The sequence below is a fragment of the Bos indicus x Bos taurus genome, chromosome X (genome assembly GCF_003369695.1).
Source record: "Bos indicus x Bos taurus breed Angus x Brahman F1 hybrid chromosome X, Bos_hybrid_MaternalHap_v2.0, whole genome shotgun sequence".
Taxonomy (NCBI): Eukaryota; Metazoa; Chordata; class Mammalia; order Artiodactyla; family Bovidae; genus Bos; species Bos indicus x Bos taurus.
In genome coordinates, this window is record NC_040105.1 from 71,301,677 (window position 1) to 71,308,421 (window position 6,745).

At 37.7% G+C, this 6,745-nt stretch overlaps 1 pseudogene; it reads right to left on the reverse strand.

The window, feature by feature from the left end:
* Window positions 1–5,087: 5,087 nt before the first annotated feature.
* On the reverse strand, window positions 5,088–5,691 carry LOC113886935 (annotated as a pseudogene).
* Between the last annotated feature and the right edge of the window lie 1,054 nt (window positions 5,692–6,745).

Consider the following 6,745-nt stretch of genomic DNA (forward strand, 5'->3'; position numbering starts at 1 on the left):
GCTCTTAAACTTTAGAAATAAAAAAATATACTTACATGTTTGAAAGTTTCTCAAAGGACTGGACTCACACAGTATCATTCTTAAAGCTCCAAGTTCTCTTCCTGTTGGGTCATCTAGTGTTGAAATCTATATCAGACAGGGAATTGAAACTCCTCAGTTAAACAAAAGACTCAATTAGCTTAGGTAACTAGCTTTCTGATCACCTCAATTAGATGGGTCCCATTTCCACACCCTAGCAGTCAGTCTTTGCTGGTCAGTTTTAAAATTCACATAAAGCAGCTAGTACTTTTGACTACACATTAATTATATCAAAACATTCAATAAAATCAAGTATTAAAGTCACTGTAGAAGAGTATTTTTTCCATTTCTTGAAAGCTGTTTGTATTTGCTGAAAGAGCCATCTCCTGGTTGCATTTTTTACTAGAGCCAACTCTCTCACCAATTTGTTTGGTAAGATTAACTGTAATTGTCAATATGGCTTCAAATAGAGAATGGAAAGTAGAAAACTAAAAATTAATGCTGAAATATTAATGTACAATGACATCTAATGCAGGATGAAACTGGGTGGGTCTTGCTATGTCTCTGCAAGAAGTGTTCAGGGACACTGAGCTTCTATGCAAACTAAAGATTGTCATGAAGTGGATTATTTTGCCATTTGAGAAGGGATAAATATGAGCAAACTTGAAGCTGATCATTGATGTCTATGAAGAAGTGTTTGCATGACTGATATTCTTATGTTAGAACATGAAGCCAGGGTGGTTTATTTTGAAGGTATCCCTTCTCCTCCCTAAAATGATTATTTTGTTTAGCCTATCCCTGGGACAGTACTGAGTCAGCGCTATGCACCTGCATCCCTTCTACTCTGTGACACGGTTTTTTGAGAAATCTTACCTTCCAGTTATCTTTATTGATGCTCTGTTCCTTTTTCTCAGATGACCCACATCATTTCTTTTATGTTCTTTAGCACCTCTATTCATTACTTCAGAAAAAAAAAAAATGGTCTTTTTAAAGTTTAGTACTCAAGCCTTATTCACATTTCATTACCCAGTTTCTTTTGCAGGCTTTCTCAGATGTACCTGAAGAAAACGAATTGATAAGAATCCAAGACAAAGAAGTGCCAACTTACTAACTTGTGATTGTGACATTTCCTTAGACATAAAAAATTCTAAAGTATTTTGACATGTTTAGTAGATTAAGTTAACACCTACAAACCACTGGTCATGAGACTAGAGTTGCTTTCATTCATTTGTTCAGTCAAGCTTATATTTATTATTGAATACATATTTTTGAGCATTTACTTCAAGCCAGGTGGTGTTCTGAGGGTGATAATACAGTCAACAAATGATGAGCCTTACTCTTACAGTTTATTGGGGAAGAAAGAGATTTTCAAAATCTAAAAATAAATATTTAAATTTAAAATTGTAGCATTATTTTTAAAAATGAATAAACTCTCGTGAGAAAGACTTTTGTGTTGGAGAGGGAGCTACTTTGGAAGGGATAATCAGGAAAGTCCTCTCTGAAGAAATGACATTTAAAATCATAATGAGAGTGTTAATAGCCTCGGTAGGGAGGCCAGAGGTTCTTAAGCAGCAGGAGGAAATAAAACTGCAAGTAGCAGACTTTTTTTTTTTTTCTTTTCTCTTCTAATCCTATGTTGTCATGGTGACACCTGGTTCCACCTGAATTATCTCAAATCTTGAGCTAAGCAATGTGGTTTTTCTCATGGAAATATCTTCGTTAAGCTATGTTAAGGAACTATGTATTTCCTTGGAAATCTGCCTTTCTTCAAGATTCATGTCAATTGTTTTATGACCCAGGATGACACACCTTATGCCAGTGCTATCTCAAAATGCATGTTGTGGGTAAGGGGCCTGGTGCATCTCTCTCACTTTTGAAGTGTTTCCTTTCTCTAATTAGCAGCTTGCTAATAGGTGTATAACTTTTGCTAAAAACCAGCAATGGGGGGACTCTTTCTGTCCCTTTCTGGTGTCTATGTCAGAAGCTTTCTCTGTATCTTTTATACTTTAATGAAACTTTATTACATAAAAAGCTCTGAGCCATCAAGCCTCTTTATTGGTCCTGGATTTGAATACCTCTCCTCCTGAGGCCAAGAATCCTGGCATCCTTCACAACTCATACCAGCGGCCTTTAATATCTGAAGAATGATAAAGATCTAGGCAGTAGTGGAGGTGGAAGCGGAGATTAAGGACATCACAGAGGGGAACAGAGTGTTTCAAACCCTTGAGGTGGGGAGAAGTATGGCCATAGAGAAAAGGGAAGAAAATGGCACTATAAGAGCGGGGAAAGCTTTGCTGAGAAAAGAGTAATTTGCCCCATTTTTCCTGCCTTTTTGCTTGAGTTGGTACATCTCATCTTATCGTATCTTGCTCTTAGGTTGAAATTTATACCTTAGGCTTTTCTCAGGCCTTTGGACTCAGATTGAATTATACTGACAGTAGAATGAGGAATCTGAGGGTGTTAATGGGAAATATCTCTTTATATCAATTGTTAACATGTGGGACAGACAGACCAAATAATATCTTATTAGTTCAGTTCAGTTCAGTTGCTCAGTCATGTCTGACATTTGCGACCCCATGAATCGCAGCACGCTAGACCTCCCTGTCCATCACCAACTCCTGGAGTTCACCCAGACTCACGTCCATCAAGTCAGTGATGCCATCCAGCCATCTCATTCTCTGTCATCCCCTTCTCCTCCTGCCTGCAATCCCTCCCAGCATCAGAGTCTTTTCCAATGAGTCAACTCTTCGCATGAGGTGGCCAAAGTACTGGAGTTTCAGCTTTAGCATCATTCCTTCCAAAGAAATCCCAGGGCTGATCTCCTTCAGAATGGACTGGTTGGATCTCCTTGAAGTCCAAGGGACTCTCAAGAGTCTTCTCCAACACCACAGCTCAAAAGCATCAATTCTTTGGCGCTCAGCCTTCTTCACAGTCCAACTCTCACATCCATACATGACCACAGGAAAAACCATAGCCTTGACTAGATGAATCTGTGTTGGCAAAGTAATGTCTCTGCTTTTGAATATGCTATGTAGGTTGGTCATAACTTTCCTTCCAAGGAGTAAGCGTTTTTTAGTTTCATGGCTGCAATCACCATCTGAAGTGATTTTGGAGCCCCAAAAAATAAAGTCTGACACTGTTTCCACTGTTTCCCCATCTATTTCCCATGAAGTGATGGGACCAGATGCCATGATCTTTGTTTTCTGAATGTTGAGCTTTAAGCCAACTTTTTCACTCTCCACTTTCACTTTCATCAAGAGGCTTTTGAGTTCCTCTTCACTTTCTGCCATAAGGATGGTGTCATCTGCATATCTGAGGTTATTGATATTTCACCTGGCAATCTTGATTCCAGCTTGTGTTTCTTCCAGTCCAGCGTTTCTCATAGTGTACTCTGCGTATAAGTTAAATAAGCAGGGTGACAATATACAGCTTTGACGAACTCCTTTTCCTATTTGGAACCAGTCTGTTGTTCCATGCCGAGTTCTAACTGTTGCTTCCTGACTTGCATACAAATTTCTCAAGAGGCAGATCAGGTGGTCCGGTATTCCCATCTCTTTCAGAATTTTCCACACTTTATTGTGATCCACACAGTCAAAGGCTTTGGCATAGTCAATAAAGCAGAAATAGATGTTTTTCTGGAACTTTCTTGCTTTTTCCATGATCCAGTGATGTTGGCAATTTGATCTCTGGTTCCTCTGCCTTTTCTAAAACCAGCTTGAACATCAGGAAGTTCACTGTTCACATATTGCTGAAGCCTGGCTTGGAGAATTTTGAGCATTACTTTACTAGCGTGTGAGATGAGTGCAATTGTGTGGTAGTTTGAGCATTCTTTGGCATTGCCTTTCTTTGGGATTGGAATGAAAACTGACCTTTCCCAGTCCTGTGGCCACTGCTGGGTTTTCCAAATTTGCTGGCATATTGAGTGCAGCACTTTCACAGCATCATCTTTTAGGATTTGAAATAGCTCCACTGTAATTCCATCACCTCCACTAGCTTTGTTCTTAGTGATAGATTAATGTAAGTGTGTCTGAGTGAAGTCAGGGCTGGGGTACAAATAAAGAAGTCACAGTTGGTATTGAAATTTTGGATTAAATATGGATACATTTCCGTCCTATGTGTGCATGCATGCTCAGTCGTGTCTGACCCTTTGCAACTCCATGCACTGTAGCCCACTAGGCTCCTCTGTCCTTGCAATTTCCCAGGCAAGAATTGGGTTGCCATTTTCTCCTCCAGGGGTTCTTTCCAACTGAGGGATTGAACTCATGTCTCCTGTCTTCTGCATTGTCAGGCAGATTCTTTACCACTGCACCACCTGGGAAGCCCTTTTCCATTACCAAATAGAAATAAAGTTTAAAGGAAACAACGTTTGACACTTGGAATTAATGAAGCTATTTGGGTTTATGTTTAGTTATCTTTCCTCTAATTATTGGTCAGTATTCAAAATCTTTACCACCTCCAGAATGTAACAAGCATGGGAAAGAAGAAAAGGGTAACTGTTCACATGGCAGTAAGTTTCAATTCATTGATATTAATAAAAAATAGGTTAACCATAGGAATATTTCCAAATACCAATGTGGCATCTAAGTGAAAATGCACACAGCCTTTCAAATGGAACATATTTGTACTTATGAATAGTTCTAATAAATTATTTGATGTACACCTTAAAATCATTTCAGAATTTTCATTTTTAAAGCTCTCAATTTTCCCCATTACAATTAACAAATAATTTACCTTTAAATAACAAAGAAGTATGGTTGGAGACTCCCCAAACTAGTAAACAGTAAATACAGATTTTCTGGAGAAAATGAAATACAAATCCAATAGGAAAAAAAAAAATGAGGCCTTGGAAATGGCAAGTTTGTTAGCCTGAGTTCATTCCCTGGAAAGTCATCAGATAGTTAAAGGTAGATTAAACAGTTAATCACTCAAAGCCTTTACAAACTGAGGGTCGAGTCACACCAATTTCTTTTCTTTTTTTAAATTTTATTTATTATTTTTTTTCAAATCAACAGTTTTTATTGTCTCTTTAAAACATCACAACTGAGTCCATAGAACCATCTGCTATCTTGTTTCTGCAGCAGGATCACTGAGATCTTATTCATCAGCCTGCTGAACTGTTCCTTTTTCAGAAACATAGATACCATCCAAAAATTTCCTGATATCCTTGTTTTTAACTGTGGTGGCTTGCTGAATCAAAACAGCTGAATTTGACACAAGTTCAATGTCATTTCCTTCAAGAATGAACTCATCTTTCTGGGCTTGAGATACTGAACAGGCAACCCCTGGCCTCATTCGAACCCTGCATATGTATTTTTCACCCCAAAAATTTCGGATTTCCACAAGAGAACCATTCTCCTGAATAACAACGTTGATGGGGAAGTGGGCATACACCGACCTCATCTTGTAACGGAAACCCAGTGTAACACCCTTGATCATGTTCTGTACGTGACTACAGATTGTGCGAACAGTGGCCAGTTCCTTTCTGTTTCCCCACCATTTGTCAACTCGGAGCCTCTTCTTTTTCTTTCCAAGGAGACTGAGTTCTACATTGATGTGATTGAAGTCCCTCCGCAGGGTGCCTCTGGGGCCCTTCACAATAACTGTCCGTCCCTTCACGTTAATGTCAACATTTTCTGGGATGTCGACAGTCTGGTTGCTAAGAATGGTCTTCATTCTTGCAAAATTTTATTTTTTAATTATTTTCTTTATTTTAATTGGAGGCTATTTACTTTACAATATTGTAGTGGTTTTTGCCATACATTGATATGAATCAGCCATGGGTGTACATGTGTCCCCTATCCTGAACCTCCTTCTCAACTCCCTCCCCATTCCATTCCTCAGGGTTGTCCCAGTGCATTGGCTTTGAGTGCCCTGTTTCATGCATTGAACTTGGTCTGGTGATCTATTTCACATATGGTAAAAAACATGTTTCAATGCTACTGTTTCAAATCATCCCACCCTCGCCTTCTCCCACAGAGTCCAAATGTCTGTTCTTTATATCTGTGTCTCTTTTGCTGTCTCGTATATAGGGTCATCATTACCATCTTTCTAAATTCTATATATATGTGTTAATATACTGTATTGGTGTGTTTCTTTCTGACTTACTTCATAATGAACTCTATAGATAGAAAAGTTTAGACAAAGTTTAGAGTTTCAGTAGACTTTTGAATCACTTCAATGAAATTTATCTACAGACATGTTGATAAAACACAGTTGGTATTCCAGGATACCCAGACTTTTTTTTATTCAACAGCACATTTGTAAAAATCAGATATGTTGTATTACACCTGAGAAGGGAGAGGAAAGGAAACTATGCACTGTATAAGGGATAAATGTAAATATGTTTAAATGTTGATACTGTTGACACACTCACATTTAAAATACATCAGAAGGAAAGAGAAAGTCACTCCTCTTAAGCAACTTATAAATCTATCAAGTCTAGAGTAGCTGAGGTTTTCAGTATTACCCTAGACCTATTTGTCAGTAGGGAAATTTGTGATAAATAATTGGATTAAAAAATATAAAAATAAGAACAGTCTTTTCCCATGCCAGTAAACTTGTTTCTAAACTATCACATATTATTTTTATTATACTTTTAAAATTATTTTATTTTTTAATTTGATTTTTTTTTAATTTTAAGTTTTTTAAAAATTTATTTTTAATTGGAGTATACTTGCTTTACAATATTGTGCTGGTGTCTGTCATACATCAACATAAATTAGTCCTA